The 27,908-nt window shown below is 43.6% G+C and overlaps 1 protein-coding gene across 3 annotated transcripts in view; it reads right to left on the minus strand.

Annotated features, from left to right (window-relative positions):
- Positions 1-27,908, minus strand: part of LOC124802909 (synaptotagmin 1-like) — a 1,021,155-nt gene that overhangs the window by 465,732 nt on the left and 527,515 nt on the right. For all 3 annotated transcript variants that reach the window (XM_047263978.1, XM_047263977.1, XM_047263975.1), the window contains exon 3: positions 23,499-23,536. The gene's annotated coding sequence lies outside the window, so the exon portion shown is untranslated. The remainder of the gene's footprint in view (positions 1-23,498; positions 23,537-27,908) is intronic.

Consider the following 27,908-nt stretch of genomic DNA (forward strand, 5'->3'; position numbering starts at 1 on the left):
GCTGAGATACAAAAATACGATTGTCAAGGTACCAAATCAATGTTACTTATCTAAAATCTAGTACAGTGATGCTTTGGAACAAGGAGGTACAAGGTGATTATAATTAAAGTTCCAGTTTAAGAATCTGTAGAAAAAGAACCGCTGCTCAGAATCAGGTCAAGGTTCAATGGAACATTATCGAAGATGGGGGAAACATTACAGAAATGAAAAACATTTAACGGAAATGTTACCACTAGATGGCTTCATAATGTAAATGGGTTCGGCTACACATGGCATATCAAAAACGCTCTCCGAATGTGGAGGTAACTGGATACAGTCGAGTGCAGCGCTATATTACACCTCCCGATCAGTGCATTTGGGCTAGATGTTGGCAGCTGTGCTACATTTACAATCAATTTTAGAACATAGAACTAGATGTTACGTCATGATCGCATGGATAGATCTGACCATAAATCATTAGAATTGCGAGAAATGACGAGGGAATGGGTATGAATTGACCGAATATAGACCCAAATGCGGTGAAATTGAGGAAGTACTTTGCTATCTTTTGGTTCCCGCCGAACAGTTTGTATATGGGACCAAGTATGCGGCACCAGGAGGAATGCGGGAAAACGTGGACATCGAAACTTACGAAATAAGGGAGATCGTCAATTTTTTCCCATTGACGCAGCATTATACTTTATGTCTATTGAGGCACCAGTGATACACGCGAGTTGATTACTGTATTTGATGCCTTTTACGATGACAGAGAACTATTCATTCCTAAACTTACTTCCATCTGCGCTAGAGGATAACAGAGAGTGGACCGGGTGATTGATTGAGATGGAGTTGTAGCGAGGTACGATTTAATGGCTGCCAGATTCATTCTAGAGAAGGATAAGTTGATTGTGGTCAATTTTTGTTTCAAGCGTTCTGTCCGGATGCATTAGTCACGTGACATAGCCAGCGTTCTACTCGTATACAGCCACGTGTTCTGTATGTGTTTTAAAGCACTGTCTACTTGCGATCGTTAACGGTAAACCTGTCTGTCATCAGAGGACTTCCATCTCATGTGTGAAGAAACTTGACACAATCCTCTAAACGGGCTTTGATTTATGCGATCGCCCCTGTAGCGTGTTGTGTGTGTAAAATCGACACTTCAGCGTCATAACTAAGTTATCGGTATGAGCTTGTGACGCGCTACAATCCCCGTGTACACATTTGCCTGACATATGTTGTGTCTGCAGAGTTAGTGGTGGAATGGCTTGTAATTTTCACATGTCGGACGATGCTGCTATGTGTTTTCTCTGTTTCCTTGTAGGAAGTATCCACGGCTACTAACTATCATTTTATATAGGCCTGATGCAGACATGGTATAATTTCTGAACTGTGATAGGATGTGAACAGCGGACACTATACGCCTCCGCAAAGCTATATTGTGCTCGTATGATGCAAAGTGAATGTTTTATGGAATAAGTTTTTTCGTTTTACGATTCAATAAGGTAGTTTAGCGTAGAGAAACTGGGAAGAAGGATGTATGTCTGATAGGCCGGAAAGGTAATCGATCTAACATTATAGCCCGTTTTGAAGTGCAGAACGTTGTAGTCTTAGGAGTGCGTGTGTTTATGTTTTCTCTCTCTTACCAATACCTTCCACGTACAGATCCTAGACTCTAGAACAATAATTTAGAGTTGAGAATGCTCTGTGACTCCCATACGCTGAGAGACAGATCGTAAATTAAACACTATGCTCTAGGTGATAGAAAGATGTACAGCGCTGTCTCGTATACTTTGATGATTTATGTGTTTGAGAATTAAGAGTTAATGGACGTACTGCTCAGTCATCTATCGATGTTCGCAATGATCTACATCTACATCTACATCTATACTCCGCGAGCCACCTTACGGTGTGTGGCGGAGGGTACTTATTGTACCACTATCTGATCCCCCCTTCCCTGTTCCATTCACGAATTGTGCGTGGGAAGAACGACTGCTTGTAAGTCTCCGTATTTGCTCTAATTTCTCGGATCTTTTCGTTGTGATCATTACGCGAGATATATGTGGGCGGTAGTAATATGTTGCCCATCTCTTCCCGGAATGTGCTCTCTCGTAATTTCGATAATAAACCTCTCCGTATTGCGTAACGCCTTTCCTGAAGTGTCCGCCACTGGAGCTTGTTCAGCATCTCCGTAACGCTCTCGCGCTGACTAAATGTCCCCATGACGAATCGCGCTGCTTTTCGCTGGATCATGTCTATCTCTTCTATTAATCCAACCTGGTAAGGGTCCCATACTGATGAGCAATACTCAAGAATCGGACGAACAAGCGTTTTGTAAGCTACTTCTTTCGTCGATGAGTCACATTTTCTTAGAATTCTTCCTATGAATCTCAACCTGGCGCCTGCTTTTCCCACTATTTGTTTTATGTGATCATTCCACTCCAGATCGCTCCGGATAGTAACTCCTAAGTATTTTACGGTCGTTACCGCTTCCAATGATTTACCACCTATGGCATAATCGTACTGGAATGGATTTCTGCCCCTATGTATGCGCATTATATTACATTTATCTACGTTTAGGGAAAGCTGCCAGCTGTCGCACCATGCATTAATCCTCTGCAGGAATACTCGCAACGTGGAGAGGGCATGGTTTAGCTACATCGAGTGTGTCTTTTCCATCGCATCCCTGCATTGGTTAGCAGATAATGATTGAATGACATCGCTTGTTTGAGTTGGGGAAGAAGTTTTGTGGATGGGTGACAACTTCTGGGGTTACGAGCAGTGAAACAGTGATCGTGAACATGAGTTCAACATGAGGAATGAGTAGAAATGGAGCGCGGAGCCATCATCTATTCCATCATTGTGGCACATGAGTTTAAATGTAGAGGTCGTCAATCACTTTCGGGCAGTAGTTTGGCTACTCTCGACAACGCTGCCAAACTCTTCTAGTTTCCTTATGTTGTAAGTGCGTTTTATTTAAAAATGATCGATTCTTATGCTATCCGCCGTAAGAATATGATTTACACCGTGTGGATCACAGCGTCTTAATGTCAGTTTAGAATCTGACACAGACCTCGAAGTCGTGGCAGAAAACGAAATGTTTGGCAATGTACAAAAGCGTGTTAGAAAACAGTGTTTGAAACAGGAGCAGAGGGAGCGTCTCATACGATAATTCGCTCACAGTATAGGTGATGAAAGTTTACAGCGGTCTATGCGGTGTTTGTATATTTAATATGATCGTCTACACATAGGCAGCTGCGGTTTGTCTGGGGAAGTATTGTGAAATGTCTTTCTTCACGCTGGAGGTCCACCGTAGCTATACGTCATTGAACCCGCATCGACGCCTAAGTGATTTGTAAATAGGATGAGCTTTTATAGTTCGTAATTTTTCTACGTTGGGGTGGGTACAGAATAACGAAGACAGCATGTTGGGCATCTGTAGTACTTGCATCTAGTTCGGGTATGCACCACATTGCGCGCATTTCCACCGAATGTTCAAAACACGGTCCTGTTGCAGTAACTCAGCTCGATCTGTTTCTACACGGGTTGCAGAAGGTTTTGGATATGTCATTCTCCGACTTAAATTGGAACTAGCACTTGTGGAAAGCTGTAGAAATGGGTGCGACTGGAGGATGTGTAGGGTGTGATTAAATGAGATTGTAATTTTACTGTAGTAGACAGATTAGAGGAAGGTGACTCGTTTAGAGTTATGAGAGTGAGTGGAATATGATTGACTTGTGGGTGTGAGCCTATGTAAGTATGTGTTTGAATGGACGTAATTTCTCGTATATAGCGTAAGGCTAGAGATATAAGAAGTTAGTGTATATTTTTCTTCTTAGGACCTCAACCAGCACATCATCTACTACTACTACGGTCTGTCATCGCCTATAACTCAGCGGATATATCGCGGAACGTCTGATATGGTCTCGAGACAGAATGAGTTGCAAAAACTAATGAATTATGCAGTTGCGTGTTGTGTGATGGAGTCGCAAATAGCGCTTGCATATGACGTTCCTTAGCCAAATGACTTTCAAAGTTCATTGAGTTTATCGCGAGGTTGCATCGTTGGCTCTTAATACACACATTTCTACGATCAGCATATTTGTCCGGAAAACACTACCTCATTCAGAGGTAATGTCGTACCTCGATTCGTAAAGCGGTTATGGGTTTTAACGTGGATACTTGGGTGTACCTGTAGAACAACGAGCTCTTGTGTGAGTAACATGCAGTAGTTGTTGGGATCGGGATTTTTTCTTTAACATGTGCTCGATTATGTCTATGACACGGTGGTTTGACTCGCAGGAATAACGTAAGAGCCACGCTCCTCCATCGTTGATTTTCGGTCAGTATTATTTGGTGTCGTATGCATCCAGTTATTGAGGAGATAATATTATTCTTAGTATTAGTGCTGGGTGTGTGATACGTTCGCATTTGAGCATCAGGTTTATAAAGTATATCTGTTTGTGTAAAGCAAATGTCTATGTGTTGTTGTAGGGAGGGTATGGATTTGATTTGGAGTACTGTAATAGCGAAGGGCAGAGCATGTCTAGTGGTAAGGAATATAAAGGTATTTCCAGGTCCACAGCGTTCGACAGAGTGTATTTCCAATACTTCGCTCATTGCCGAATACTGTTCAGTAGAGACACCGATCGTAAGATTTAATTGTAAATATAATGATAGGAGATATATGTGAGGGGTTTTCTAGAATGTGTTCGTGTATGCAAAGTCTGTGGTGATATTGATTCGCGTTCCCGTATTAATGGTAGTAGTCTTCCGAATACAGAGGCCTGTTGGAGTGTAGGGATGTATCATAGTTAACTTTACCGCCCTCTAGACGACGAAATAGCGAACTAATACGTACTATGTGTCGGGCGGCTTCCGTGATCAGGTGTAACTTTGAGAAGATGGTGCGTTTGCGGTGGAGCGTTATTCCCTCCCATGTAAATTGTTCGGTCGACTGCTTCTGTACATTTGGTGCCTTTATTTGGTTGAGGGAATATCGATTATGGTGTGTTGGACACACGTTTGCCCGTTCTCTAGACGTGGGAAAGACCATAGTTGGTTTATAAACAATATTGATCATCTGGAATCTGTTACATCACCGACTTCGGTATTCGAGAGTGCAAATATGTTTACTCTATGTTTACTCTATTTGTTTCTAGTTAGTCAATGGTTTACAGCACGCTGCACCTCGCTATAGTTTGGTGTTTTTGGAAAAACAATTTACAATCTATGTCTAGTGCATTATGTCGTGATAGCGATCGGGAGGCTTCTGCTGTGTGCTTGATATCGAGAAGTACGGCGAAAATCGTATAATATTATGGCGAAAATATGGTTGTTCATTTAATCGAGGAGCATGGAGATGTCTGTAGAAATGCGAGCAAGGAAGCGGAAACAGTAACGCGTTTGTGCCGGGGTGAAACGAACCTGTCTTTGCACATCAGTTCTGAGAGAATGACTTTGTTTCGCTGATGTAAAGGGGATGATTTGGTATGGTGGGAGATATGAATTGCATTTTTACTAGATCGAGACAGTACTCGGTGATACAGTCCCTGGTTGGAGATCGGTTTGACGCTCCAATATTATTGCGAGTATCGTATGTATTTGATGACCTGTAGGCAGGTTTGCGATGTTTAGTTTTCGGTGTAAAATGGTGATCAGTGTAAAATAGTTTATTACCACTGAGTGTAGCGTCTGAGTGTAGCATCAGTAGAAAGAAAGAACAGGTTGGGGGTGTATAGATTGAGGGACCTGTCGGTGCAATTTACCAATCTTTGCAAAATAACGACAGAAAGCCCCTGAAAGAAAATATTTGATTGATTGTGGTGGGATATAGGAGCTGTGAGAACATTTGCGTATGTTGAGAGCAGGCAGGCTATCACGTTATGTCTGGGAGGAAGACTGGATTCGACGATATTTTGGTAAACAGGTTCTGTTAGGGGAGGAATTTTGGCGCATACAAGCTAAGACAACTAGAAAGCGGGAGTTAACTATTTTTGTGGCACTATAAAATTACAGAGAGCTGGACTTGGCTGATTTTTTTTTTCACAAAGCCATGTGATGTAAGAATAATATTGAAAATGTTTTAGACGGTGATGTGTCAGTCAAGCAAGGGCGGGTACGTGCAGTTGAATGCATGTGTCCACATGCTCTGTGACATCCTTTCTTCAATGGTAAAGACAACTGAGAGATTCCTCGAATATGAGACTGGCGTGACCACACTTTGGAATGCCATGACCGTATAACGGTGACTGTATAGAGGCATGCAACTTTCACTGGTGTTCGACGACGCCAGCTCAGGGACTGTGACGGAGCGCATGGGACACGAGCTGCAGCAGCCTCACTTTGCAGGTGTTGTGGCGCTCGGCCCTAAATGGAGGTCTGTGAGTGCTTTGACAGCTGACAGCTGCATCGACAGTATGTGTGATCGCGTCATCATCGGTGTCTAGCAGACAGGAAATTCTCAGGTGTTATGTATGAATGGGGGTGCCGCCACCCCATCCTTGTGGAAGCTGAGCAGGGGCTGTGTGTGGTTTGACACCTGGCTGATGAGTCACTCATCGCTACCTCCTGTGTACGCTACTGGACAGGAGGCGGTGGACTGTGCTTGCGCACATTGATTGCATTATTTTGCGAGTGGCTCAGTAGGCCCTGCTATACGCTATTTGGACAGTTTACGAGTACTGAGCGTGTCTACACATCAGTGTGAAGAATTATTTAGGAGCAGTTTGCTATTGTATACTGAAATTACGAGTTGGTTGCGTGTCTGTGGGCTGTGCAACATGACCCTAGGCACATCAGGGTGGACCTTTTGTATCAGTGTGACAGATATAGTCTATCGTTAAATAAGTTATTTGAAAATAAATAGAGTGCACTCCATCCTTACTCTCCCCAGCAGCCCAGTGCAGGCTCAGTTGTTTTCCCACCATTTTCCCTCACCATCTTGGTTTACATCACGAAAAGGACGGCAGCGTCCTCTGCTGGTGGTACTGAATGTTACACTTCGTGTAGAACACAGAGTTTGCTGTCATCATGGATAACTGTACTTGTGTCATCATGTGGTGTCACGGAGGCGTTCTCTGGCGGCGACGAAATGGACTAAGACAGTTGGAGTCTGGAGCTCATGGTGAACTCACTAGGTGGCGCCATCTTACATATCGGTACTTGCGTCATCACCTGACATCACTACAGCATCTTCTAGTGGCATATATATGAACTAAGTCAGTTGGGCTATGGGCTCAGTGGCGAATACGCTTGGTGATGCTGCTGCCACTAATTCTTTAAATAAAGTTTGGTGTATGTTTTCAACAGTTGACGATTAGCAAATAGAGTCTTTTAGATGGATTATTATTTTGACAATTTAAGAGTTGTTTGGCTATCTGGACGTAAATGTTTTGCATTATTTACAAGTGCTTCGCATGTCTGTAGGTAGTGCAATGTGTTATTTTTGATGGTTTACAATTAGCAAACGTGTGTGTAGAGGGTTATGGACAAGTTATGTAGGAGTAGTTTGCAGGTTTATATGATGTGGGGCATGTCTGAACATGTGTTCTGTGATACATATACTCCATCCCTAAATAAATTGCTCCTTCCTCTCTCCACCAGCTTAGTGCAGGTTGAGTCCTTTTACCAGCAACCCCTATCAACAGGTTGCGCCCTGGAGGCTTAGGTTAGTGGTGGTGAGCTTCGTTTGCAACAATTTTCTTAGGTTGGTGGCAAAAGCACAATTGACCTTTCTTTATTGCTAGAATTCAAACTTGGCGGCGGTTCCTAGGAAGAGGTGGCGGTCTGGACCTTGAAAAGCAGTTGAAACTAGGTGGTTGAAAGTATAGTGAACACCTGTTCATACCTATATGAAGTCGAATCACGTGGCCAATAGGAGTGCAGCATTCTAGGGGTGGGGGTGCTAGGTCGTGAATGAACACCGCGCTTATAGTGGGAAACTGTGGAACTTCTCCTTTGATCATTGAATATTGAAATTGTAAATTGAATTATTGAATATGATTAAAACTGAAATGGAATTAAGTATTTAGGTAATTGATAGGTTAGATGGGCGATGTGGGTGTTGCTTTAGTTAGCATATTTACAGAGGACTATGTAAGGCGCGAGTATAATGGTGCGGGCTTGAGGCTGTGGAGTCAAACGGTGGTGTACAGTTACGCTGCCACAGCAGGCAGGACCACGGCGCACTATTAGCGCAAGCCCATGCACCGTTGCAGAGACCGGGCAGTCCCATGTGCTCGCTAACTCTCAGACGACGTGGCAGCTATCAACAGCCCCAACGTGCTCATGCACTGTCAGACGGCGTGGCGTGTTCGGGATGTTATGCAATCTTGAATAACGGTATTCACATGATAAGCTGACATCACCACAGCGTCCTCTGTTACCAAGCCACATGGTGGATACACTGTGTGTAGCCATCTTGAATAACAGTACTTGTGCCATGATCTGATGTCACAGTGGCGCTCTCTGGTGGAGACGATATGAACTAAGCCAGTTGGAGTCCAGACCCAGTGGTGAACACACATGCTTGAAATTGGTTATGTAATAAAGGCAAGTCCATTTTTCCCGCCATTTTACTAGGTGTGACGCATTATCTTGTTGGAATTTGAACTTCCCAACATTTCCTGGGGAGGAAGGGGGGTTAGGTTAGTGAAGGTAGCCCAATTGACCTTCTTCCCGCCAAAATTCAAACTTCCCGCCAAAATCTGTCATCTTGATTGACGTCACTAGGGGTGTGTGTGTGACGTCATGGCCGCCATCTTGGGTGACGTCACTGGGGGTGTGTGTCTGTGACATCACGAACTACATCTTAGATCACGTCACTGGGAGTGTGTCTGTGACATCACGGCCGCCATCTTAGATAACGGTACTTTGGGGTAGAATCCGCCTTGTTCCAATACTAACCTATTTGTGGCACATGCCACAACACAAGAGAAGACATCATCCCTGACAAAGTGTGATCCCTGCAAAACACTGACAGCAATGAATGCGCTGTTGGTGTACGACGCCTTCCATCTGTGTGAGGGAAAGAGACAGAGATGCAGAGCGATTGTACTTAGGGCATGTGATGTGGTGAACGTATGTCAATAAGGTCTGATATGAATTATAATAGTGTTGCCACCACTTTTATCCAATCCCAGCACAATCACCCTGTACGTACTAGTGCCAGAAACAACACTGGAAATCACACACAGTACATAACTAAAGGTAATTACGACTAACAGTAAGCCATCTAGTAAGTTGGAGACACAAAACACGCTCCGATATGAACGTAGGATGGATGATGCCTCTTGCAGACGTGTTCCGTTGTTAGTAAACTAGATCCTTGTGACCGGAAGTGAACACTGAACAGCCAGCATGAAAGAACAAGTTACCATTAGACAACTGTGAGCCCGCAGAAAAAGGAATGCCAGCAAAAAAAAAAAAAAAAACCAGAGAGAGAAGACAGATAACAGAAGAAGGAAATACTTCGGATACTGTTTCGTTACAGTAGTCGCTAATGTAACAAAAAATATATACCTACATCCAACACTCATGGCACAGAGTTCGAGAGGCAATGGATCTACGAGAAGCTGGATGTTGGCAGGAATGTAGCGACTGTACATGATTGCTGGCAGCGACAGTCGCGGGAAGGTACAACGTAAGAAGACAGGGCTTCGGGCGGCCACAGGGCACTACCGAGAGGGAAGACCGTCTTGCTCGGCGTGTCACTGCGAAACGTCGTACTGCGTCCTGTGGTCTTGCAATGTTAATCGCTTAAAAATGCCACCTTGACAAATATATACCAGAAATTTCATTACTCTACAATTGATTACAATGAGGTGACAGAAATCATGAGATAGCGACATGCAAATATACACTACTGGCCATTAAAATTGCCACGAAGTTTACGTGCTACATATGCGAAATTTAACCAACAGGAAGAAGATGCTATGATTTGCGAATGATTAGCTTTTCAGAACATTCACACAAGGTTGGCTCCGGTGGCGACACGTACAACGTGCTGACATGAGGAAAGTTTCCAACCATTTTCTCATACACTAACAGCAGTGGACCGGCGTTGTCTGGTGAAACGTTGTTGTGATGCCTCGTGTGAGGAGGAGAATTGCGTACCATCACGTTTCCGACTTTGATAAAGGTTGGATTGTAGCCTATCGCGATTGCAGTTTATCGTATCGCGACATTGCTGCTCGCGTTGGTCGGGATCCAATGGCTCTTAGCTGAATATGGAATCGGTGGGTTCAGGAGGGTAATACGGATCGCCGTGCTGGATCCCAACGGCGTCGTATCACTAGCAGTCGAGATGACAGGCATCTTATCCGCATGGCTGTAACGGATAGTGCAGCCACGTCTCGATCCCTAAGTCAACAGATGGGGACGTTTGCAAGAGAACAACCATATGCACGAACAGTTCGACGACGTTTGCAGCAGCATGGACTATCATCTCGGAGACCATGGCTGCGGTTACCATTGACGCTGCATCACAGACAGGAGCGCCTGCGATGGTGCACTCAAGGACGAACCTGGGTGCACGAATGGCAAAACGTCATTTTCTTGGATGAATGCAGGTTCTGTTTACAGCATCATGATGGTCGCATCCGTGGTTGGCGACATCGCGGTGAACGCACATTGGAAGCGTGTATTTGTCATCGCCATACTGGCGTACCACACGGCGTGATGGAATGGGGTGCCATTGGTTACTCGTCTCGGTCACCTCTTGTTCGCATTGACGGGACTTTGAACAGTGGACGTTACATTTCAGATGTGTTACGACCCGTGGCTCTACCCTTCATTCGATCCCTGCGAAAGCCTACATTTCAGCAAGATAATGCACGACCGCATGTGGCAGGTCCTGTGCGGGCCTTTCTGGATACAGAAAATGTTCGACTGCTGATCTGGCCAGCAAATTCTCTAGATCTCTCACCAATTGAGAACGTCTGGTCAATGGTGGCCGAGCAACTGGCTCGTCACAATACGCCAGTCACTACTCTTGATGAACTGTGGTATCATGTTGAAGCTGCATGGGCAGCTGTACCTGTACACGCCATCCAAGCTTTGACTCACTGCTCAGGCGTACCACGGCCATTATTACGGCCAGAGGTGGTTGTTGTGGGTACTGATTTCTCAGGATCTATGCACGCAAATTGCGCGAAAATGTAATCACATGTCAGTTCTAGTATAACACATTTGTCCAATGAATACCCGTTTATCATCTGCATTTGTTCTTGGTGTAGCAATTTTAATGGCCAGTAGTGTACATACGGCGGTAGTATGCGTACACAAGGTATAAGAGGGAAGTGCATAGGCGGAGCTGTCAGTTGTACTGAGGTGATATGTGAAAAGTTTCCACCGTGATTGTGGCCTCACGACGGGTATTAACAGACTTGCTAGTTGGAGCAAGACTCGTTGGACATTCCATTTTGGAAACCGTTAGGGAATTCAATATTCCGAGATCCACAACGGCAAGAGAGTGTCGAGAATCCTACAACGCAGTGGCAAATGTCCTTCACTTAGCGACCGAGAGCAGCGCCGTTTCCGTAGATTGGTCAAGCAACACTGTGTGAAGTAACAGCAAGAATCAATGTCGGACGTACGTCAGCACAGTGCGGGGAAATGTGGCGTCAATGGGCTATGGCAGCAGAGGATCGACACGAGTGCCTTTGCTAACAGCGCCACATACCCTGCAAGGCCATACCTGGGTTCGTGACCATAACAGTTGGACCCTAGATGACTGAAAAACTGTGGCCGGCACCGATGAGCCCCAATTTCAGTTGGTAAGCGCTGATGTTAGGATTAGAGTGCGGCGCAGACACCACGAAGCCAAAGACACAAGCTGATGATGCCTCCATATTGGTGTCGGCTTATTTACTTAGAATGGACTAGTTATCTGGTCTAACTAAACCTATCATTTAGAGCAAATGGTTTTGTTCGGTTAGTTGGAGAACGTCTGTGGCCATTCATGGACTTCATGTTCCCAAACAACGACGCAATTTTTTTTAGATGACAATGCGCCGTGTCTCTAGGCCATATTTGTTCGCGACTGCATTGAAGAACATTTTGGAGAGTTCGAGCGATTGATTTGGCCACCCACATCACCCAACATGAATACCATCGAAGATTTATGTGACATAGTCGAGAGATTAGATCGTGCACAAAATCCTGCACCGACAACACTTTCGCAGTTATGGACGACCATAGAAGCAGCATGGTTCATTATTCTGCAGGGGACCTCCAACGACATGTTGAGTCCATGTCACACTTTGTTAGTGCACTTCGCTGGACAGGAGGAGGTCCAACGCTATGTTAAGGGGTATCCCTTGACTCATGGCACCGCAGTGTACTTTTTTTGGTGTTAGTACCCGTGATCTAGGGATAGCGTCTTTCATTTATAAACATCTTCGGTCCCGAAATTAGAATTATATTAATACCTTCAGCTGCTGACAGGCGTTGATATATACCAACAGGGAGAGGTGCAAATGTGTGTCCCGACTGGGACTCGAACCCACGTGGTTCTGCTTACATGGCAGACGCTCTATCCATCTGAGCCACCCATGGCACAGAGGATAGCGCGACTGCAGGGGCTATCTCGCGCACGCCCCCCGCGAGACCCACTTCTCACCTTGTATGTCCACACACTACATTCGTAGTGTCACACCCCAACACACTAATTACTCGTGGAAGACATTTTTACCACGTCCCGTAAGAGTTCGGGGAATATGTGTGCATCCGCAGAGAAGAAGAAGGTCGTGGCCGGTATTGCCAGAACTATATACTTATATCGGTATGGTGTCTGTTTTTTCGGACATCTCCGAAAGAACAGACACCATACCCATATATCTTCAGTCCCGTGTTCGAAACCCGCCGCTGCTTAAATTTTGATTAATAATAGGCATTGGCGGCCGAAGACTTCCGCCGTAAGAAGTCACCCTCATTCTGCCAAATTCCTTGTCAAAGAGGGCGGAGGAGCGGGCAGAGGTTCAGGGCATTCTCTTGTCCTAGTGGTGGGAAATTCCCCTAAAGGCGGAAGAATCAGTAATGATCAACGGCATGAGGATGCAGAAGGCAATGGAAACCACTGCATTAAAGACACGAAACGTGTATCCACAGGACATGCGGCCTGTAATTGAAGAAGTGTCATTATGATCTCTCCTTTAGCATAAGATTCCTGAATAGTCCCCCATTCGGATCTCCGGGAAGGGATTGCCAAGGGGGAGGTTACTATGAGAAAAAGATTGAATAAACAACGGAAGGATAACATTCTACGAGTCGGGGCGTGGAATGTCAGAGGCTTGAACGTGGTAGGGAAACTAGAAAATCTGAAAAGGGAAATGCTAAGGCTCAGTCTAGCTACAGTAGGGATCAGTGAAGTGAAGTGGAAAGATGACAAGGATTTCTGGTCAGATGAGTATAGAGCAATATCAACAGCAGCAGAAAATGGTATAACGGGAGTAGGATTCGTTGTGAATAGGAAGTTAGGGCAGAGATTGTATCACTGTGAACAGTTCACTGCTAGGGATCTTTTTATCAGAATCGACAGCAAACCAACACCGACAATGATATTTTAGGTGTAAATGCCAACGTCGCAAACTCAGGTTGAAGAGACAGAGAAAGTGTATGAGGATATTGAAATGGTAATACAGTATGTAAAACTATATGAAAATGTAATAGTCATGGGAGACTGGAATGCAGTTGCAGGAGAAGGAGCAGAAGAAAAGGTTACAGGATGATACGGGCTTGGGACAAGGAATGAGAGAGGAGAAATACTAATTGAGTTCTGTAACAAGTTGCAGCTGGTAACAGCGAATACTCTGTTCGAGAATCACAAGAGGAGGAGGCATAGCCGGCCGCGGTGGTAGAGCGGTTCTAGGCGCTTCAGTCCGGAACCGCGCGACTGCTACGGTCGCAGATTCGAATCCTGCCTCGGGCATGGATGTGTGTGATGTCCTTAGGTTAGTTAGGTTTAAGTAATTTTACGTTCTAGGGAACTGATGACCTCAGATGTTGAGTCCCATAGTGCTCAGAGCCGTTTGAACCATTTGAGGAGGCATTCTTGGAAAAGGCAGGGTGATACGGGAAGATTTCAGTTAGATTAAATCATGATCAGTCAGAGATTCCGAAATCAGATACTGGATTGTAAGGTGTACCCAGGAGCAGATATAGACTCACATCACAATATAGTAGTGATGAAGAGTAGGCTGAAGTATAAGACATTAGTCAGGAAGAATCAATACGCAAAGAAGTGGGATACGGAAGACTAAGGAATGACGAGATACAGGTGAAGCTCTCTAAGGCTACAGATAGAGCAATAAGGAATAGCGCAGTAGGCAGTACAGTTGAAGAGGAATGAACATCTCTAAAAAGTGCCATCACAGAAGTTGTGAAGGAAAATATAGGTAGAAAGAAGGTAACTGCGAAGAAACCATGGGGAACAGAAGAAATACTTCAGCTGATTGATGAAAAGGGGAAGTACAAGAATGATCCTGGAAACTCAGGAATACAGAAATACAAGTCGCTGAGAAATGAAATAAATAGTAAGTGCAGGGAAGCTAAGATGAAAAGGCTGCAGGAAAAATGTGAAGAAATCTAAAGAGAAATGATTGTCGGAAGGACAGACTATACACGTAAGTCAAACAACCTTTGGTGACATTAAAAGCAAGGGTGATAACATTAAGAGCGCAACGAGAATTCCACTGTTAAGTGCAGAAGAGAGAGCGGATAGGTGGAAAGAGTACATTGAAAGCGCATGAGGGGAAGATTTGTCTGACGCGATAGAAGAAGAAACAGGAGTCGATTTAGAAGAGACAGGGGATTCATTATTAAAATCAGAAATTAAAAGAGCTTTGATGGACTTAAGATCAAATGAGGCAGAAGGGATAGATAACATTCGATCAGAATTTCTAAAATCGTTGGGGGAAGTGGCAACAAAACGACTATTCGCGTTGGTGTGTAAAATGTGTGAGTCTGGCGACATACCACCTAACTTTCGGAGAAGCATCATCCACACAATTCCGAATACGGCAAGAGCTGACAAGTGCGAGAATTACCACACAATCAGGTTAACAGCTCATGCATCCAAGTTACTTACAAGAATAATAAACAGAAGAATGGAAAAGAAAATTGAGGATGCGCTAGATGACGACCAGTTTGGCTTTAGGAAAGGTAAAGGCACGACAGAGGCAATTCTAACGTTGCGGTTGGTAATGGAAGCAAGACTCAAGAAAAATCAAGAACGTTCAAAGGATCTGTCGACCTGGAAGAAGCGTTCGACAACGTAAAATAGTGCAAGATGTTTGAAATCAGCTATAGAGATACGTACAACAGCCACGAGGGAATAATAAGAGTGGACGATCAAGAACGAAGTGTTCGTATTGAAAAGGGTGTAGCCTTTCGCCACTACTGTTCAATCTGTACATTGAGGAAGCAATGATGGAAATAAAAGAAAGGTTCAGGAGTGGAATTAAAATACAAGGTGAAAGGATATCAATGATACGATTCGCTAATGACATTGCTATCCTGAGTGAAAGTGAAGAAGAATTACATGATGTGCTGAACGGAATGAACACTCTAATGGGTACAGAGTATGGATTGAGAGTAAATCGAAGAAATACGAAGGTAATGAGAATTAGCAGAAATGAGAACAGCGAAAAACTCAATATCAGGACTGATGTCACGAAGCAGATGAAGTTAAGGAATTGTGCAACCTAGGCAGTAAGATAACTAATGACGGACGGAGCAAGGACGACTACAAAAGCAGACTACCATTGGAAAAAAGGGTATCCTGGCCAAGAGAAAACTGCTAATATCAAATATCGGCCTTAATTGCAGGAAGAAATTTCTGAGAATCTATGTTTGGAGTACAGCATTGTATGGTAGTGAAACATGGAGTGTGGGAAAACCCGAACAAAAGAGAATCGAAGTATTGGAGGTGTGGTGCTACAGACGAATGTTGAAAATTAGGTGGACTGATACGGTAAAGAATGAGGAGGTTCTGCGCAGAATCGGAGAGGAAAGCAATATGTGGAAAACAATGATAAGATGAAGGAACAGGATGATACGACATGTGTGAAGAACTGAGGGAGTGACTTCCATGGTACTAGAGGGAGCTGTAGAGGGCAAAAACTGTGACTGGAAGGTGAAATATATTCTAAAGAATATTTACAAGCAGGTCACTGTTCCCTAAGGAAGTATGACTAGTCTGTTCCACTGATTTCTATTCAGTAATTTCGAGTGTAGGGTCACTGCCTCCTAATGCGGGCGTGGTATGAGATCCTTCTCTGTTAGCAGTTTTAGATGTGATAGAGCCCCTCTCGTCCACTCCCACTCCAACTGCAGCGATTATAGTGATAGAAAACATCAGTATTATCAATATAAGCACGTGTATGATAAGTAAAAATCATACAAGTAAAATATATCATTAGCATGTCGAGATAAAATGAAGGCGACTACGAAAACGTCTGTATAGTGTTGGTAGCCGAACGACAAGTAACGACAAAGGCAGTCATAGGGACTCTGCTCCATCGGTACAAATAGAAATATTCTCTTTTGAATCTTTACATCCTGTTCATCGTGTGCGAGCTCCATAGACTGTGTGTTCCGTAGACTCTGCCTCCCATATGCTATATTCCATAAACCAGTTGAATGACTATTGGCATCACGAATACATGTACATTTGATAGGCAGCATCGGCATGTCTTCTAGTCACATGTCAGTCTCTGACCACTAATCGGAAAAAGCCAGTTTGGATAAAAAAATGGTTCAAATGGCTCTGAGCACTATGGGACTTAACATCTATGGTCATTAGTCCCTTAGAACTTAGAACTACTTAAACCTAACTAACCTAAGGACATCACACAACACCCAGTCATCACGAGGCAGAGAAATTCCCTGACCCCGCCGGGAATCGAACCCGGGAACCGGGGCTCGGGAAGCGGTTTGGATAAAACACACCGCTAGGTTTTTCAATAAGTCATGAACGTCGTGGCGGATGAATCCGTATACGAGTTATTCTCATCGCTAAAAACCATCAAAAATGGGCAAAGGACCCAGTGATAACTCAGGGAAACTTCTTTGCTTGGAGGTAGTACCAGGTGATCAAAATGTCAGTATAAATTCGAAAAACGAATAAATCACGGAAAAAAGTAAATAGAGAGGTACAAATTGACACATGCTTGGAATGACATGGGGTTTTATTATAACCAAAAAAATACAAAAGTTCAAAAAATGTCCGACAGATGGCCCTTCATCTGATCAGAATAGCAACAATTAGCATAACAAAGTAAGACAAAGCAAAGATGATGTTCTTTACAGGAAATGCTCCGTATGTCCACCAGCATTCCTCAACATTAGCTGTAGTCGAGGAATAATGTTGTGAACAGCACTGTAAAGCATGTCCGGAGTGATGGTGAGGCATTGGCGTTGGATGTTGTCTTTCAGCATCCCTAGAGATGTCGGTCGATCACAATACACTTGCGACTTCAGGCAACCCCAAAGCCAATAATCACACGGACTGAGGTCTGGGGAACTGGGAGGCCAAGCATGACGAAAGTGGCGGCTGAGCACACGATCATCACCAAACGACGCGCGCAAGAGATCTTTCACGCGTCTAGCAATATGGGGTGGAGTGCCATCCTGCATAAACATCGTGTCAGTAGGCTGTTTAGGTTCTCATATTGGTAACGCCACCGCCACGTAGCGCTCTGTATGAAAATCACTGGCAGTGCTGTGTGCAGTCTGTGGCTGGCTTGCATTGTTGTTGGCTATTGTAGTGTTGGGCTGTTGGCTGTTAACAGCGCGTAGCGTTGGGCAGTTGGAGGTGAGCCGCCAGCAGTGGTGGATGTGGGGAGAGAAATGGCGGAGTTTTGAAATTTGTAAGACTGGATGTCATGAACTGCTATGTATATTATGATTTTTCAACACTATTAAGGTAAATACATTGTTTGTTCTCTATCAAAATCTTTCATTTGCTAACTATGCCTATTGGTAGTTAGTGCCTTCAGTAGTTTGAATCTTTTATTTAGCTGGCAGTAGTGGCGCTCGCTGTATTGCAGTAGTTCGAGTAACGAAGCTTTTTGGTGAGGTAAGTGATTTGTGAAAGGTATAGGTTAATGTTAGTCAGGGCCATTCTTTTGCAGGGATTTTTGAAAGTCAGATTGCGTTGCGCTAAAAATATTGTGTGTCAGTTTAAGCACAGTCTTGTATAATATTTCAAAGGGGACGTTGCAATCGTACGTTCCAGCACGTGTTTATCATCCAGGCTGGGGATGATGCGATTTTGTAACATATTGGTGTTCCTCTCACCCGTCCCGGTAGCAGTTTTGCTGCCCAGCGCCATCTGTCGGACTGTTTGTGAACTTTATTTTTTTTTTGTTATAATAAAACCCCATGTCATTCCAAGCATTTGTGTCAATCTTTACCTCTCTATCTACATTATTCCGTGTTTTATTAAGTTTTCAAATTTATACTGACTGTTTAATCACCCGGTATATTTCTTCTAAGGGCGGAAGAATAAGCAATGATCAACGGCATGACGATGTAGAAGGCGATGTGGTACACAGGAACGGAGACACAGGACACGCCATCTGACCTAAATTATCCGGACATTGTGGACTTAAAATGTGGGCTGTGTCCGCCTTTCCCCATTATGACGGCTTGAAATTTGTACGGGACACTTACTGTGAATGAGGTGTCTGAATGTCTGTTGAGGAATGCAGGCACATTCTTCCTGAAGAGCCGAAAGCAATGGCGTAGTTATATTAGGACGTGAGGTCTAGAGCGAAGTCGACGTCCTGTAGGATTCAGGTCTATTTCTGGACAGGCAAGTCCATTTCAGGAATTTTATTGTCCAGGAAACCATTGCCCTACACTTGTTGCTTTAGAGCAAGGTGCATTATCATGCTGATATAACAGACGCCGAACTGTTGCTGTACTGTACGCAGTATTTACTGCTGTACAATTGTTCGCTTGGTTCCGTATTTAGCACTTTCTTGAACGCAGTAAGAGGATCACACCCGAACTACGAAAACCCACCCCCATACCGTAAAACCACCTCTATACTTCACTGTTTGTGCTGTTTGCGGTGATGACAGATCGCATTCTGCAGGCATTACCCAAACCAAAACTTTACCATCGGACTGGCACAGGATATAGTGTGCTTCATCACTCCAAATCACTTGTTTCCAATCAGCCACTGTCCTGTTGAGAACCTTCAACATCGCAGCGCGTCAGCAATCGTTGGTTAATATATTAAAAAACTAGAAACCCGTCTCGATTGTGAAAAAAGCACCTAGTGTTAACCTAGGTTTCGGCGTAGATAATTACACCTTCTTTAGAACAATAAAACCCACAAGTGCCTAAGAAGACCTTTTTGAATGATTAAAAGAACACCATAGCTATACATTTATAACCGAAAAAAAGGAAAATACGAGCAGTACATATGTACAAAGTCAAAACCACTACTTAACTTTTTTATTGTTCTGAGGAAGGTGTAGTTATCTACGCCGAAACCTAGGTTAACACTAGATGCTTTTTTCGCAATCGAGGCGGGATTCTACTTTTTCAATATAAACTGTCCTGTTGCGTTGCTCTTTACACCACCTCAATCGTCACTTAACATTAACAACGGACATGTGTGGCTTCTGATGAGCTGGTCGACTATTGTAGTCCATTCTTTTTAACTCCCTAGGCACAATCATTGTCCTAGCCGCACTGCTGGTAGACTTTGAAATTCACGACTGATTCCTTCCGCTGATTTCCTGCGATTTTTTATAACCACCATATGCAATACTCGACGGTCGCTGTCCGCCAGTGGTTAAGGTCTGTCTGGAGTTGATTTAGCTACGGTTGTTCCTGCGCAGTTCCACTTCACAGTCACATCAGCAACAGTCAACCTGGGCAGCTTTGGAGGAGCTAAAATGTCCATAATGGATTTGTTACTAAGGTGAAGTTCTCAACGGCTAGTCCAGTAGGAAAGCCGCTGAGCCCTTCTCACCAACCCAGTCTTATGTAACTGCATTCCTGGTAGTTCCCACATCCCTCTATAATGGTGGGTCCGCGTCTCCTGTAGTATAGTGGTCAGTTCCTCATTGAATAGGGGTGTCGAAGTTCTTTTGGTCAGATATGTGTGCAAACATGCAGACATCTGAAGTCTTCTCCGGGTGAACACTTTCTATACAAATATTCCTGACACGAACTGCGAGTGTAAACTGCTTCGAAAGGATTCTTCATGAGGGGGAGAAGTAAGACTAACGTTCTCCGAATATAGGCGTGTAATGTCAGGAGTTTGCAGGGAAACTGAAGAATATGAACACAGCGGCTAGCTAGTTAAAGTTAGACTTGCTAGGGATTAGTGTGTTTAAATGAAAACAGTAGCCGGCCGGTGTGGCCGAGCGGTTCTACGCGCTGCAGTCTGGAACCGTGAGACCGCCACGGTCGCAGGTTCGAATCCTGCCTCGGGCATGGGTGTGTGTGATGTCCTTAGGTTAGTTAGGTTTAAGTAGTTCTAAGTTCTAGGGGACTGATGACCTCAGATGTTAAGTCCGCCGGCCGGTGTGGCCAAGCGGTTAAAGGCGCTTCAGTCTGGAACCGCGCGACCGCTACGGTCGCAGGTTCGAATCCTGCCTCGGGCATGGCTGTGTGTGATGTCCTTAGGTTAGTTAGGTTTAAGTAGTTCTAAGTTCTAGGGGACTGATGACCTTAGATGTTAAGTCCCATAGTGCTCAGAGCCATTTGAACCATTTGTTAAGTCCCATAGTGCACAGAGCCATTTGAACCATTTGAAAACAGGATTTCGGGTTTGTTGGTGGCAGAACTACAACAACAGCATCAGTGAACCGGCTCTTGTTAGCGATGTAGTAACCGCATAAATACAAGGTGTACTACTTTGCTTCCGCCGCTTTTTCCCCAACGTTAGATGCTTTAACGAAACAAATTAACTGCGTTCGATAACGAGCACCTGTGATTGTTTCACTTGGTTTAAACACCACACAGTACACGACGCCGAGCTGGTCCTACCAAATGCAGAGCATGATTTTGGAGCTGTGAATATTCGGTTTGGCCATCGACGTGGTAGCATGGCCGGGATATCCCATGATTTTTTACGTTTAGGGTTATCGTAATGAACCCATTTTTCGTCTCCGGTCACATTGCGATGCAGAAATCCCTTCCGTTTTTGCCTCTGAACCAACTGTTCACAAACACACAAACGCCGTTCAACGTCTCGTGGTTTCAGCTCACATGGGACCAAAGTTCCTTCTTTCTAAACCAAGCCCATCGCCTTCAGACGTTTTGAAACGGCTTGCTGTGTCACTCGCACTAATCGTGGCAGTTCTTCTTGAGTTTGACGCGAGTCTTCACTCAGCATCATTGAAAACATTCTCTCTTCAACCACTGCGCCGGTCTACGACGTTACAATGACCGTTCTTGAAGCGTTGAAACCACTCACGGCACGTTCTTTCACTAATAGCGTCCATACCATGCGTACTTGAGAGTATTCGATGAGACTCAGCCGCTGTTTTCTTCATACTGAAAAAAGAAACAGTGACACCTCCCGCAAATGACGAGAATTAGGCTCATAAACTGACATTTTCAATCAAGAATAGCTTTATGATGCAGACACAAATCGACTAATGTTTGAATGAAGTTATGTTGACCGAGGTCCAAGCTAGCTACCTGACTTCTGAGATCTACTTCTTTCGACCGCTACTTACCGTTGTAGCCACCTATCGGCAAATGGCGGAAGCAAAGTTATACACCTTGTATGTTTCCCTTGTTGTACAGAAACCAACGACATCTAGTATTGCTCAGCTTAACTTGCTCACGACACACGGAATGGAAAGAATATTTGAGGAAATAGAGGCTTTAATTAAAAACCAAATGGAGTTGATAATTTGGAGTGGGTGATTGGTGCCTAACAGCAGGGATGAGAAAGTAGAGCAGAATTTGTAGAGAATATTGTATGCCGAAGAGACATAAGAATGTGACTTCTACAGATCTGTTGCGGGGCATGAATACAAAGGAACAGAGACCTCCACTAGCCCCCAACAATTGTTTAAGTACCGAATGAAAGTTAACAGATATGGCGGCCGAAGATTCCCGTATGAGTCACCCAAATTATGTAAGCGTTCTACTCGAAAGAAGGCGGCTGAGCAGATAGAGGTTCAAGTCATCCTATTGGGCGTCGTGGAATTTCTCTGCGGCCGCCCCTTCTCGCTCTGTACTCCATTATTTCTGCCACTACACTTCACTAAATCCTACTATATCTAACTTCAGCCTATCTCTAACTTCAGCCTATCCTTTTCTCTCTAGAAGTTCTCCAATCTACCTACCCGATTAAGGCGTCGAACATTCCACACTGCAGTCATTAGGACGCCAGTTTTTTTTTCTGATGGCAACGTCCTTGGAGATCCGAAAGGAGGACTATTTTACCTCCGAAATATTTTACCCAAGATGATGCTATCATCATTGAACCTCACAGTAGACGCATGCCTCTGGAAAGAAAAATGGCTGGGGTTACCCCTAATCTTCAGCTGTCCTCAGTACCAATATAATAAGGCCAGACTGTTGCACCTGCAACTACCGAAAAGTTGCTCCTCAGGCAGCATATGTTAGTCTGCCCTTTCCACAGAAACTCCTTCGACGTGTCCGCACGTGTGTTACGGCTAGCTGAATCTTTGTGACATGTAAGCCACTCCACCTCGGCAAGGTCCACTACAGGACTTATTTAATGGAATGAGCAGCCTAGTGATCACAGAATATGGACTGCGAGTGAAGCATAGGATGATGAAAGTTTCGAGGATCAGCGGAAATGAGATAAGCAAGAAATCCACCGTAAAAGTTGGGAGAATACGTAATAGACGAAGCGACGAAAGTGACTTAGTGACGGAAGTTTGCTACGTCGGAAGCGAAGTGACGCATGGTGGAGACAGAAAGTAAGTCAGAATAATCAGGCTACAACAGGTAAAGGGAGTATTCTCCGTCAAAAGGAAACAGCTATTACGAAATATGGGCCTCAGTTTGTGAACGTTCGCCATGTACATCATTGGATGGAAATGAGCGAGCCGGCCGTAGTGGCCGAGCGGTTCTAGGCTCTTCAGTCTGGAATCGCGGGACCGCTGCAGTCACAGGTTGGAATCTTGCCTCGGGCTTGGATGTGTGTCATGTCCTTAGGTTAGTTACGTATAAGTAGTTCTACGTTCTAGGGGACTGATGACCTTAGATGTTAAGTCCCATAGTGCTCAGAGCCATTTTTTGGAAATGACCGGTTTGGATGAGATCAGGTCATTTTATGTCATAGCATCATCAATAATTTCATCTCCGTTGATCCATTCATTTCATTTTGAAGCATTTAATTCGTATACAAGTCTATATAATGTAAGTGTTTCTTCGTTGTGTTTATTTCTCTCGAGACAATTGTTGTAGTTGCATAACTCGTATCTTTCATACTAAATACTATTTTAGCAATTTTCCTTGATTGGTAGAAACCACTGTATGTATATTTGAAAGATATTGTGCGTTATACCCACAGATGGTGAATCTATCTTCCTCTAATGACTCTGCAGATCTGAAACACAGAAAATAGGCTCATGTAGGTAATGAATTTCATCCTGTAAGTTTATGTGCTCCAGCAATTACAGAATCATTCTGATGTGATTCCTTATCTAGTGACTCCTGAGTGGGTTCCACAAATTTATGAATTTTTATTGCAAGTGCCCTTCTATTACATTTGTACGATACTGTTTCTGCATTTCATAAAATATGCAAGTTTTAAAAATTAGAGGCACGAAACACTGTGCAGGCATGCTAATGATGCGCAACCTCCATGGAATCGAAAGGAGGGTCGTAAATAAAAGTGATAAATTACGCGTAGTAGACCACAGAATCGGGTGACAAGCGACCAGTGCTGTAGCGTACAACGAAGAACATAAAAACAATGATCCACTCCAACAATGGGACACACGGCATACAAAAAGTTAAAAATAATTCTGGATAGTCAATTAAAAATGAACACTGCGTTCTTGCAGAATTACACTCACTGTGAACAACATGAATATGAATCATAAGTAAGACAACACAAATACAATGTTTCGAGGTAGCGGCGAAGGTGTAGTTAGTGCCCATTCGAGTTTCTAGAAACTGTTAGAATTCAAAAGCCTCTGCTGTGAATGAAGTCCATCTCTTCCACTGTACAAGATCTTTATGGACGTAATTTTTTTTATTCACTCGGTTTAGCCAAATGCCAGCGTACTGGAGTTGGGGCGAGGAGGTTCCCACTTTATTCCGCTCTCTTGTAGGAGACACGAAGTTTTACGCGGTCTAAATATATCGTTATTCGTAGAAACGCCTCCTTTCAATTTCTCCTGTCCTGTTTCTCAACCGTCTACTGATTATTAAAATGTAAATGAATGGACCGAATACTGTAGCGTTTTACTGTACCCTTTCTTTCAAGGCGATTTGTTAACCAATTTACTCCACTACTTATGGAGAAAGCAAAAGTTTAAAGGAATTTTCGAGAAGCGGCAACATTTGACACTGCTTGTTATAAATTAACAATAGAAAGTACGTTAGAATCTTCTTTGATTTTGCCTGTTGTCGCACAGCTACTTTCGGATTTGGTTTTTACTGTCAGACACACAGTATTGCAATATCTAAAAGCTACACGTCTGACCGAAACCCATGAAGTTTACTTTGATACATATTTAGTAACTTTTGTGCTAGTTACTGAATTGTCTTAGCCACTATTTTACATGCTGACATGAATGACTTTTGAGGCAGGCAACCGTGATGTACTCACATACTTGACATTCGCTGAACCAGTCAGGAACGTTCCGAGGCTGATTTTTTTTTAAAATGTGTATCTTCAGATAGCGGCTGCACTTTGACAAGTAACATTAGCGTTACTCTCAAGGCATGAAAAAATAATGACTAAATAAATATTAGAAAATCCTTCACAATGACGGGGCCGTTACCTGTTGAAATGCTGCCAGTGTGACGATTGTACCCGGAAGTATTCTCGTGAGGTAGTCCGATGTTTTTTCGTTGTTCGCTTCTTACTTACTTTACGCGAATAGACCCAGAACCTTAAATTTGTAATAACAAATCGAAATTTCGCGCCGTTGTCCTGTAAGTTGGTAAGCGTGCTAGAAACAGCGTGCAGAATGTCCTGTAGGTGGCAACATAGTGCAGATGCACACATACCGTCGCAGTATCAGTATAAAGATGGCCGCCCCACTTACGACTTGCACCAGGGAAGAACAGCGTTCTGTTATTCGGTTGTTGCATAGTGAAGGTGTGAAGCCTATTGAAAATCATCGACGAATGAAGGTTCAGTACGGTGATGCATGTTTGTCACAGCAGCCACTCTACGAATGGAGTAGGAAGTTCTCAAATGGCGTGACTTCAGTGGAAGATGGTCCTCGTCCAGGTCAGGCACAACGAGTTGTGACTCCACTGAACATTGCAGCAGTCGAAGCCATAGTGAAGGAAAACTGCCGAGTGACACTGAATGACATTGCAGCATGTTTACAGATTAGTCATGGGTCAGCACACCACATTGTGCATGATGTGCTTCAGTTGCAAGATGGGTGCCACGGCAGCTGACTCCTGAAATGAGAGAACGACGTGTTGATGCTTGTGAAGAACTTCTTCGGTGCTTTAAAAGAGAAGGTGATGGCTTCCTTGCAAGAATCGTTACTGGGGACGAAACCTGGATTCACTTCCACCAACCGGAAACGAAGAGAGCGAGCAAGAAATGGTGGCATTCCTCACCACCAAAACCAAAGAAGTTTCGAACAGAACCATCAGCAGGGAAGGTTATGCTGACTCTCTTTTGGGACGAAAACGGCGTCATTTTTGAGCATTATATGCCTAGAGGGACCACTATCACCAGTACATCATACACAGATCTCCTAAAAATCATTTGCTGCCTGCAGTCAAATCAAAGCGACGTGGATTGCTGTCAGCAAGAGTCCTTTTGCAACATGACAATGCAAGGCCCCACACTGACCGTACAACAGTTCCAACAATCACAGGCCTGCATTTTGAGTGTCTTCCTCATCCACCATACTCACTAGACATTGCCCCAAGTGATTTCCGTATGTCTGTACCACTCAAAGACATAATGGGAGGAAAGAAGTTCCGTTCTGTACGGTACGCCACGCGGTGCATGACTGGTTGCGCGGACTTCCAAAAGAATTTTTTCTAAAGGGATTTATGCACTTTGTAAGCGCTGGAGGACTTGTATTGAGCGTGGGGGAGATTACGTTGAAAAGTGATACAGCTTTGTACCACTTCTGCACAATAAATAATATTTTAAAAAATTAAGGTTTTGATTTGACTCACCCTCGTACAAGTTTCGTCTTCCATTGGGTTCTATGTCCTGCTTTCTGCCGCCAGTCACCCTCTTCAACGATCTGCAGCAAGTCGTCATGAATTCCATCGCTCCACCTTTTCTATGGTCTACCTAACGATCATCTTCCGCGGGGAATAAAATCCATGGATTTCACAGGCCATCGATGTTTATCCATCTGAGCGAGATAATCTGCCATTATAAGCCGTTTGATTTTCATCAAGCGTACAAAAGTTGATCTGTTGTATACCTTATCCAGTTCAGAATTACTCCGGATCCTCTATTACCCCACGATATCATCTTGTACCACATCATAGATTTTCCTGAAGACTTTCCTCTTCTTATCTGAACCTAAATCGTTCTCCTGTACGTTATCACTTATGTAGTTTGCTGAATTATTTGCAATGTATTAGCACTTAATGGTTTAATTTAGTACTTCGTTGTGGTGATCCTAAATCAGCCGCAAAGAATCTGTTCATTTCCCTGCTTCTTTAATACACGCCCCTGTCCTGTAAACTAAAATAAAAAGTAAACCTATACCTTTAATTATAATCTTATACATTTCATTGCATATCAAATAAAAGCGGTTTATTAATCTAAATGTTTTTACTTCTGTAGAGTGTAACCACTCTTTAGTGAGTGGTTATACAGAAACGAATATTAGATTAAATTCTGTAATACGAAATGACCTAAGGGCCAAAAAACGGTAGTAGTATTTCTAAGTAACAGCTAGTTAAAATTTTACAAAGGGTAGATATTCGAAATAGAGTAACGCAAAGTAGAACAAAGGGAATCCAAGGAAGGCATGACAGAGCTGCGTTTTCTTCTGAATGTAATATATAAACCAATGCGCAGCATTGTTAGGTCTCTTGAATTTTTGTATTCAGTGGTGGCGAGTGTTCGCAGTTCTTCCGTGGTAGTCGGAATTTTGGGATTAGAAGCCTAATTAAACTGCATTCTTAGAACTGGATTAGACATTGGAGTGGTGTAGAATAGATTATTTTAGGATAAATTCAGAGACGGAGTCAATTAGAGGTGATTGCGTGTACGAACACTGATATTCCAGTGAATGGTGATTGTACGTGTTAAACGAAACGCTACGATCGTATACTTACGATTGTGAAGAGATTTATTGACAATACGGAAACTTTTTTGTTCAGTTAGGACTTTATTCGCTATATGCAAATTATTAAAGAGTATTGGGACGGAAAATAGTTTGGACCTTATCACACTAGTATCTTTGTCGCTCGTTTCAAGGTAATTCCGCTAATAAACGAGAAGTGAAAAACAGTGCCCGTTGAAAGACTAAACTTGTGCTGAACAGACATTGAAAGGATTCGAACCCCTAACTAATGTTGTGTCGTGAGAATTGAGAAGTTGAGACATTGTAAGGCCCAGAGACATATTTATAATTTATCGCACATTAATGGCAAAGGACAGTTTCATGGGAAAGCATTTCTTTGGTGATAGGTACACGAAGTAATGTAGTACTGACTGTTGTCATACCGAAACAATACACATTAGGATCAACTCTCTTTTCATTGATCCCCCAGTGCCATCTCACATTAATTCACGAACTTCATTGTGT

Source organism: Schistocerca piceifrons, chromosome 6 (genome assembly GCF_021461385.2).
Source record: "Schistocerca piceifrons isolate TAMUIC-IGC-003096 chromosome 6, iqSchPice1.1, whole genome shotgun sequence".
In the NCBI taxonomy this organism is placed as follows: Eukaryota; Metazoa; Arthropoda; class Insecta; order Orthoptera; family Acrididae; genus Schistocerca; species Schistocerca piceifrons.